Here is an 11,036-nt window from a genome sequence, read left to right as displayed (position 1 = left end):
TTAGGTTTGGCAAAGATAGCCCCAAACAATTGGCGTTATATAGCCAAATCTTAAAAAGATTACTCTCTTTTATATTCTTTATCAAAAAAATTACACGCTTATTTTGGCTTCCCACCCCTTTTATCTCCTTGTATTTCTTCTTCTATCTCTTTTCTTTTCTCTCATAGTTTAGCAAATTTTCTTGCAAATTATGCAAAAAAAATCAGTGGAATGAAAAGGTAAGGTTGATCTCATAACAGAGAAAATCAGAAGCAAAAACTAAGAGAGAAAAAATATATTTCAACTTTGTTTTCTTCTCTCTTCTTTTTTGGTTGGATTGAATGAGTGGGTGTGATTGAAATTAGTTGAAAATACCTAAACGAGGCTATATACAAAATTTGAGCAAGATTAACAAAAACTAAGAGAGAAAAAATATATTTCAACTTCGTTTTCTTCTCTCTTCCTTTTTTTGTTTGGATTGAATGAGTGGGTGTGATTGAAATTGGTTGAAAATGCCTAAACAAGTCTATATACAAAATTTGAGCAAGATTAGAAGTGATTTAGACTGGTTTCAGATAAAAAGTCAGACCTAAAAATCCAATTACAACATATGTATATCACGTTGTATATCGTGTACATTAGTGTATATCACACACAAGTTTTTAAGGACGTCTGTGTATATCACTTTGTATACCGTATATACAACACAATTATTTTATGGACGCCCCTGTATATCACCTTTTATATCATATATATAACACAAACTTTCATGGATATATACAGACACACATAATATACACGAGATATCACTGATGTACATAGAGATATACACGGGTTACAATAGGGGATACACATGTGGAGTCGTCTTGAACTTGAGTTTTCAATCTGAAATGTGTTATACAAAGAAGTAAAATAAAATTTTAATAATTGTTTTTGATATACACATTATTATTATGTTATACACTATGATATATAGATAATATAATTATTAATTATTGATAAAAAAGGATTTTTTTTATATAGCATGTTTAAGAAAGTTCTAAAATATAAAAATAATAAATATAATTGCGGGAGTAAATAATATTTTGGTATACAAAGAAAATTAATTTTTGATATACACAAAGAAGAAAAATAAACTTATGATATCTATTTTGGTATACACATGTCTGATGTGCTATACACTATGATATACAAATAATACAATATTTTTCTTATTATTATGATATGCATATTATTATTGTGATATATATTTATTGTCTATTTGATGCCAATATCTATAACTAGGGCTATTTTCTGCTAATTATATGGGTATGTTGTTATACCATGCCAAAACTCCAAGGAAAATGGTCAGCATTCAATAGCCCAAAATCTTGTATTTTCGGCCACTACAAATCAGCCCACCTAGCAGCCCAAAATCCATATGCAGCCCAAGAACCTAAAACAACTAGGGTCCCACTCTCTCATCTCATACGTTGCCTTCACCTCTTTTCCCTTCGGCTCGAGGTTCGGATCTATTCATGACGAGAGAGTAGATTCGAGATCGACGACCCCCGTTCACTGCCCACTAAAAGGTAAAATTCGACCTTTCTCTTTCTCGTTTAGAAACTGTAGGTTTTGTTTTAAAGATAAAATAGTCTTAATACGAGGGTGCATGGTAAATTGAGGAAAAATAAAATTTTGAGTAAAATTTTAAGTTTTTCTCTCTTGACAATGTGATATTGTCCCATATTGGAAGAGAAAAAGATTTTTGGTGGGTATATATATAATTGCTTTTCTTGTAGCTCTTAAAGAGTTAAGAAGAAAGCAAGCCTCGCGCCGTCGTCATCGCTCGGCTCGGCTATGGCTTCGGCTTCGGCTTCGGCTATTCGGATTCAGATTTGGTCAAATGATTGATTGATTAATTTTTTGGACCAAATTTATTTGTTAATAGTAAATATTAACGTAAGATTATCCGCATTTGTAACAGATATTTTCCAATCCGTGTATTGTTGGCAGCCGCCTAATGCTCTTCCCACAATGAATGTTCTTGCTCCACAAACATGAATGTGCTTGCTCCACAAACAAGCTAATGCTTGCTCCACCATGGAGGGTGGACGTTTGGTATTCTTCAACACTGGCTGCTATATATATGTGCAGCAGCTGTTGAAGAAAGACACACACAATACACAAGACCAACAAAACTGAAAATCGCTCAACAGATTTGGCTATACATTGCACTCCTTCCTCTCAGCATTTCCATACGATTTTCTGAGTTTCTACTCCTTCGTTCTGCATTGTTTTAACTTCAAACAAAGCAATTGTAAGTGTGATTTGCTACCGAACTTTTTGTTCGCTAAAACACTGGGGTTTGAAGTACCGCTACACCAGTGTGTGATTCATTCTATCCTGGGAGGAAATAATCCGTTACCTTGGGTACTAGGAGGGGATTAAATTCCTTAAGGAAACACTGTGAATTCAGTGGGCTCGAATTAATTACTGTTTTATTACGTTAACTTATATTTTGCAGAATTATTATTTATAAATACAACAATATTGGCGGGACTAACAGAAACTGTGTATCTGCTTAGAAAAGTATGGTAAAAGGGCGTGCATATTCAGATTTAACGGTGTTATTAGTTACTGTTTGGATCTCCATAAGTCATAATATTTGAAATTGATAGTAACCGTGTTCATTACTGTGAATTAGGTATAAATAAATGTACGAGAAATCATGTCTAGGTATTCCTTCAATCGTGTGAAGATATGTGGCAAATTTTGATAGTTGTTGTGGTTTAAAATCATATCTTTAGTTTCCCTTAAAGTTAGAATCATGAACAATATATTTGTGAATTAACATGTCTCCAGATGTCTTATTTATGATGCTTTTCTTTAACCTCTCTAGACTAGAATTCATGATTTAGGATTAATATGAATAATATTTAAGGAAGAATAATACTCTGTGTTCTTTGACTCAGACGCTAAATAAATGAACCTGACCTGTTAAATATAAGTTTAAGCCATACACATAGAGCATGTTCACAAGTATTCTATGTTTGCTTGACTAAGTGTGTCTGATATTAAGTGGAAATGTTCCAACGCACTGTTTGTTCTCAGTTTAAGACTAATGTGATTTTACTTTAGTTTATTTCATCTTCAATATGAAGCAAGAATCAGGATTTCTTTCTAACTTCCTCTTTCCTTTTCTTTTTCTTTTTCTTTTTCTTTGTTTACATGACATGACGGAGCTGCTCTCGAGTTCCACTTTGAGACTCTATGCCGCTGTCTAGAACCAGTGTCTATATTATCATCACTCGCTCTATCTCCGAACAAAATCCGAACAGCTAAAAAAAAAATGGATAAAGAGGCGCTGAAACAGGAATTACAGAAGATGTTATCTTTCTGTTAGGAGCCAAATGGGGCTGTATCAAGCACTTGATTGATGACTAACATTTTACCGTGTGGTTGTCATTTATTTAAGTTGTGTCATTTATTTAAGTTGTGCGGCTAACTTTAAAACCAAGTATTAGTACGTGATTACTCACTATGCCCGCATTTGATCACATAGGATCTTCACCTCTAGTTAACAATGAATTACTAACTCTAAAGATCAGTCTTTGGTTTTGTTAAAATGTCGATAATAGATGCTTTGCGTGGTTCGGTTTTTTAAGGTCTTTTGTTTGGGGACAATAGTGAATATTGTTTTGACGAACTGTTTCCTCTTTGTTTGAGGTGAGTCGAAGATGACCCACCTTTCTCTACTTCAAAAGACAATTTTTATAATTTAATTGTACTTTGTCAAACTTTCTTCAAGTCTAACGTTGATCTTTCGTTTTGGACTTTAGTCCATTTTATAGGAAATCGTCTCTTTTCAAAATTTTGGTTCTTTAGACTCTAAAAAGGAAAAGCAGATTTCATGAGACTATACTTTAATGACGGATTCTTTTAAAGTTATGTTTACGTTACTTTGGCATAAAACTATTTTACATTTAGCCTTAATTAACTTTAGTTTGGTCAGTTAACCATTTAATATGGATGTTAAAGGGTGCCTTAAAAACCTCCCATTTAGATTAATTGAACCCTTACCTAAAATCTTTAGGATAAATAGATCATTAACAGAGTTAAACCTTATTAAATTACTTTAATTAATTTAGGTGTTCTAATTCACTATAGAAATAATTAGGCGGCAACTCTTTAACTTTAATCAAACTCAGAATTGTCCATATGTTGTGCCCTACTTTAAGCAGTTTAAAATGGGGTATAACATCAGCCATTGTTCACGCCCTCAAGATTTGGAGGCACTACCTTAATTTACAGCAGCGGAGATGGTTAGAGTTATAGAAAGACTATGATATCACCATATTTCACCATGTGCAATTTGGCTTGCTGACAATGGAGAGGCCATTAGCTAGGGGTGTCAATGGTTCGGTTCAGTCGGTTATTTTATAAAATTTGTACCATACCAATTTTTGGTTATTCTATTATGTATAGCCAAAATTAGACTTTTTGAAACCGTCTCAATCATGTCGGTTTCTCTTCGGTATCAGTACGGTTCAGTAAATTTTCGGTAATATTTTTTAATGTCATGTAAAAATCACTAGTAGAAATAGAATGCAATAACATACATACTTTTATAGGACTTAGCAAAACTCTCTAGATATTTTTTATAGTTTAAAAAGTGATGAATTAAGAAAATATGGAAGATGACTAGAGTATAGATCCATCAACTATTCCACATCAGCATAAAAAAAACTAAACAAATACAAAAATAATATAAATCACATGAGTGGAAAAATATTAACTAAGCTGGGATTCAGGAATAAAGTCTAGAAGATTAAATATTCAAAAAGATAAAATCAAAATCACATTTTGTGTCTTGCTAGTGAACATGCTAGAAATCATTTAGTTTCAATAAGAGTAGCATAATAGGTTTGAAAATTAGGATTTTGAGTTTAATTACTTGTTGACTTGTAACTCTTTTATAATTCCAAGGCCCAAGAAATGTTTTAGTGCTTTATTATTTTAAACTTAATATGTAAATATATTGTTCACATTGTAAATTTATTCGATACGTTTCAGTATTTTTTTGGTTTATAGTCATAAAATAAAAAACCTACCCTAATTATCGATACAGTCATAGATTTATATAAAAAAACCTACGATTTTATTAAAAGAGACCTAAAATTCGGTTCGGTATGGTGCAGTTCGGTCGGTTTAGTCGATTTTTAAATATCCATTGATACCTCTACCATTAGCCATAGATGTTTAGGCTTTGGTCAACCGGTTTATGGGGTTGGACATTTCAGAGCCTAGCCGGGTTCTTTCTTGTATTGTGGCAGTCATCGTTGTTGGAGCGCATCAAGGTTCACTAGTTTGATGATCCTCACTTGTTGGTGTTGAAAGACACGGTGTAGCGGGGTGGTGCTAAGAAGGTTGTGATTGGAGATGCTGGTTATATGCGGCTTCATGGCTAGATTTGTATTCCGAATGTTGATGTCTTGAGAGATTTGATCCTTGAGGAGGCTCACATTTCACAGTATTCCATTCACCCAGGTGTCACGAAGATATATCGTGACTTGAAGCAACACTATTGGTGGCGGAAGATGAAGAAAGACATTGTTGGACATATCTCTCGGTGTTTGAATTGTCAACAGGTGAAATATGAACATCAAAAACCACGTGGGTTGACTCAGAGATTGGAGATACTAGAGTGGAAATGGGAGCGCATCACGATGGACTTTGTGGTAGGCTTACCACAGACCTTGAGGAAATATGATGTTGTTTGGGTTATTGTGGACTGGTTGACTAAGTCCGCACACTTCATTTTGGTGATGATATTCTTTAAAGCGGTTGGCTCAAATTTACATTTGGGAGATTATCCGATTGCACTGTGTGCCCATTTCTATCATTTCAGACCGAGGCACGCAATTCACTTCACACTTTTGGAGAGATGTGCAACGTGAGTTGGGCATGCTGGTCGAGCTGAGTACCGCATTTTATCCTCAGACAGATGGACAGTCTGAGTGTACTATTCAGATTTTGGAGGATATTTTGCACGCATGCTCTATAAATTTTAGGGGTGAGTGGGACTAGATTTTACCTCTAGTGGAGTTTGCCTACAACAAAAACTATCAGTCGAGCATCCAGATGGCTCCGCACGAGACCTTATTTAGGAGACGCTGTCGTTCTCCGATTGGTTCGGTGAGGCTAGATTATTAGGCGCACACTTGGTTCATGATGCTTTGGAGAAGTTGAAGGTGATTCAGGAGCGACTTCATACAACTCGGCCTAGGCAAAATAGTTATCAACATCCGATTCATCAAATCCATAAACGCTGCCGGAGTATTAGTCAAGCCGAAAGACCTTACTAGAAACTCGTAGTACCCATATCTAGTCCTAAAAGTCGTCTTCGAAACATCCGAAGAACGAATCCTTAACTGATGATACCTAGATCTCAAGTCGATCTTTGAGAACACTCTAGCACCCTGAAGCTAATAAAACAAATCATCAATGCACGACATAGATACTTATTCTTGATGGTGACCTTATTCAGTTGGCGGTAATCAATGTACATCCTTCGTATGCTCCCATCCTTCGTATTCACAAATAATACCAGTGCGCCCTAATGCGACACACTCATCCTGATGAATCCCTTCTCGAGCACCTCCTGAAGCTATTCCTTTAGCTCTCTCAACTTTGTTGGAGCCATACAATAAGGCGTAGTAGAGATAGGCTAGGTGTCATGTGCTAAATCAATGCCAAAACGATATCATGATCCGGTGGCATGCCTGGTAAATCAACAGGAAATACATCAAAAAAATCCCGCACCACAAGAACTGAATCTATCGCACGAGTCTCCATAACAATATCTTGAACAAAGGCCAGATATGCCAAACAACCTTTCTCGACTATATGTCGAGCCTTCAAGAAAATAATAACCCGATTGGATGCACTACTAGATGAACTTCTCCACTCCAGCCTAGGCAACTATGGAATCACCAAGGTAACAAACTTGGCATGGCAATCAAGAATGGCATGATGCGGGAAAAACCAATCCATGCCCAGGATAACTTCGAAGTCAATCATGTCGAGCAATACAAGATCACTCTCATCTCATGCTCACCGAAAGTCACCACACAGGACTAGTATACCCGATCCACAACAACAGAATCAACCACCAGCGCGGATACATATACAAGAACACCCAGGGACTCACGAGATACATCCAGATAAGGAACAAAAAAGAGAAGAGACATAGAAATAGGTAGACCCTGGATCAAATAGTACCGAAGCATTGCTACAGTAGACAAAAATAATACTTGTGATCATGGTGTTAGAGGATACTACCTCTGTTCTTGCTGGAAAGGCCTATATCTAGCCAAAGCGCTACCTGCTCTCCATCTCTAGCCGACCGGATGGGCGGTGCGGTAGCTCGTGAGGTAATCATGGGTTAATGTCCCTGTTGCACTGCCTTACCCCGAAGCGTGGGACAAAGCCTCCTCACATGACCAATCTCCCCACACTCAAAAGAACCTCTCGGTGCGGGAAACTGCTGACTCTGGATCTGGCCCTTATAGCCGGAGTACCTACTGGAGGAACCGTAAATAGCTAATGGATGGTAGGTGCTCTCTAGAATGGCACTGGAGTAAGGCCGGGCTGGAGCACCCCGAACATGAAGTGGTGCTTTATACATGGGCCTGCTAGGATTGCCTATCATAAACTGACCTCTGCCCCTAGACGGGGCACCACTGAACCAACCATAATGCCAAGGCCACTTATCCCTCGACGTGAACTCTCTACCCTAGTTACAGATACGTTCGATCCTCCGAGATATCTCCACTACCTGGAGGAAAGAAGTCCTCAACTCTGCCTCTGGGGCCATAGAAACCTGAATCCCATAGTGCAAGCCTGCAATAAACCTCTGCACCCTCTCAGCATCTATGGGAAGTATGATAGATGCATGACAAGACGGATTAGTAAATCTCACCTCAGAGTCAATCATAGATATCTGACCCTATATGAGGCGCTTAAACTGACCTCGTAACTCCTCCCTCTGTGAAGCTGGAATATACTTCTCCAGGAAGATATGTGTGAACTGATCCCAAGTCAAGAGAGGTGAACCTACCGGCCTACTCGTAAGATAAGACTGCCACCATCTACAGACCTTCCCCTCTAGCTGAAAAGTAGTGAAGTCTACCTAGTTAGACTCCACTAGTCCCAAATTATGCAGCCTCTCCCGGCAACAGTCAATGAAATCTTGTGGGCCCTCTGATTGCTCACCACTAAAGTGGGGAGCATGAAGCCTAGTGAATATGTCCAGCCGCTTCTACTCCTCAACGGTTGTTGTCGGTCTGGTCTCTGCCCTAGCCACTGCAATTAATTGAACTTCGCTTGCAAGTAGTACCCCTGGGGTCTAATAAATGGTAGCAGCATACCCTGGCACATGAGCGGTAAGGGGTCTGTGCTCCCCCTCCTGCTTGAGATATGGTCGGGTCCGCCGGAAATATTTCAGCTTGAGTCATAGAGTCCATAAACCGCAGCATACGACCCATGACCTCCTGGAAGCCCGACGCGGTCATGAACTCTGACAGAGCCTGATCGATTGCAAGTATATCTTCCTGCTCCTTAATAATAGGATCCCCCACTGGATCCAATGGTGGTGTCACTGGGGAAACTTTGGGATGCCTTTGTCCCCCAGCACGAGCTTTGGCCCTGCCTCGACCTCTGACGACCAGGGGAGCAACCCCTCTGCCGCCAAATGATGCCATCATGTGCGTTCTTACCATATGTGAAAGAATAAGAGAAAGATTTAGACATCGAACAATATCGATAGCACGATAAGAAAAGAAGAAAGAGATATTTCCTAACACCTTATATCCCCCCGAATATAAGTACGGACGTTTCCGCACCGATTTCGCAAGACTCTACTAGGTTTGCTCATGACTCGTGAAACCTATGTGAACCTATTTCTCTGATTCCAAGTTGTCACGACCCAATTCCCGCCATAGGCCCTGATGGTGCCCAACGCTGCTGTTAGGCAAGCCAACTGTAAACTATCCACACAATGACCATTCATAATACTTTTAAAATCAAGAATTTAAATAAATAAGTGGAGATAGATTTAGGATCCGTGAAAAAAGACTTCATTCTTACTGAGTCACGAAGTATGAAAAAAACCATAAGGCGAAACGATATAAATATCAGCTACAATCATAAACATCTACTAAAAAGCCTCAAAACCCATTGTCATAAGTGTACGAGCAACTAATAGAATATAAAAAACTACTACAACTACTGTCTGAAATAAAAATAGATAAAATGCAATATACATAGAGGAAATGAGACTTCGGGTGCTGCGGGTCGAGGCATGGGAAGCAGGTCACTACAAAGTCTCCAGCTGATGTGACAACGTGCTTGATGTACCTATTGCAGTACATGCACAACTAGTCCATAAGTGTAGTATGAGTACGTAAATCAACATGTACCCAGTAAGTATCTAGTCTAACCTCGAAGATGTAGTGACGAGGGGTTGACATCGACACTTACTAGTGTGTCCAATAACAATGTACATAAAAGTAGACATGTATGAAACATAACAAGTAGCAACAAAAAAGATAAATATAAATGACATGATCCTCAGCATAAGATTAATTACGAAATTATCAAATACCAATACAGACTCGAAAGAAACAAAGATAAATGGCAGCAGCGTACCCTGGCGCATGAGCGGTAGGGATTTGTGTTCTCCCTCTTGCCTGAGATGTGATCGGGTCTGCTGGAAATATCTTGGCCTGAGTCATATAGTCCATGAACCCCAGCATACGACCCATGACCTCCTGGAAGCCCTACGCGGTCATGAACTCTGCTAGAGCCTGCTCGATTGTAGGTATCTCATCCTGCTTCTCAAAAATAGGATCCTACACCGGATCCACTGGTGTTGCCACTGGGGAAACTCTGGGACACCTTTGTCCCCCCAGCATGAGCTTTGGCCCTGCCTCTACCTCTGACGACCGGGGGAGCAACCCCTCTGCCGTCGGATGATGACATCGTGCGTGTTCTCACCATCTGTGAAAGAATAAGAAAATGATTTAGACATAGAACAACACCGATAGCACAATAGGAAATGAAGAAAGAGATGTTTCCTAACACCTTGTAGCCCCTTGAATATAGGTACGAACGTCTCCGAACTTATCCTCAAGACTCTACTAGGTTTGCTCATGACTCGTGAAACTTATGTGGACCTAGTGCTATGATACCACGCTATCACGACCCAATTCCTACCCTATGTCATGATGGCGCCCAACGCTATCGTTAGGCAAGCCAACGGTAAACCATTCACATAACGACCGTTCATAACACTTTTAAAATCAAGAATTTAAATAAATAAGTGGAGATATATTTAGGATCCGTGAAAAAAATACTTGCATTCTTACTGAGTCACGAAGTATGAAAAAAATAATAAGGCAAAACGTTATAAATATCAAATACAATCATAAACATCTACTAAAAATCCTCAAAACCCGGTGTCACAAATGCACGATCAACTAATAGAATATACAAAACTACTACAATACTGTCTGAAATAATAGTGGACAAAAAGCAATAAACATAGAGGAAAGGAGACTTCGGGTACTGCGGTTCGAAGCATGGGAAGCATATCACCACTAAGTCTTCAGCTGATGCGACTACGTGCCTGATGGACCACCTGATGTACCTGTTGCAATACCTGCACAATTAGTGCAGAAGTGTAATATGAGTATGTAAATCAACGCATACCCAGTAAGTATCTAGTCTAATCTTGAAGAAGTAGTGACAAGGGGTCGACATCGACACTTACTAGTGGTCCAATAATAGTGTACATAAAAGTAGACAGGTATGAAAAACAACAAGTAGCAATAAAACAGATAAATATAAATGAGATGATCCTCAATATAAGAATAATTACGATATTATCAAATACCAATGCTGACTCAAAAAAACAAAGATGACCAGTATCAGATACAATGTCAAAACTCAAGTCAGGAAGAACTCATATGTGCTCTGACTCCCTATCGAATATTACGCACGAATTCAATCGAGGT

Source organism: Nicotiana tabacum, chromosome 23 (assembly GCF_000715075.1).
Source record: "Nicotiana tabacum cultivar K326 chromosome 23, ASM71507v2, whole genome shotgun sequence".
Lineage (NCBI taxonomy): Eukaryota > Viridiplantae > Streptophyta > Magnoliopsida > Solanales > Solanaceae > Nicotiana > Nicotiana tabacum.
Note: the sequence above shows the minus strand (reverse complement) of the source record.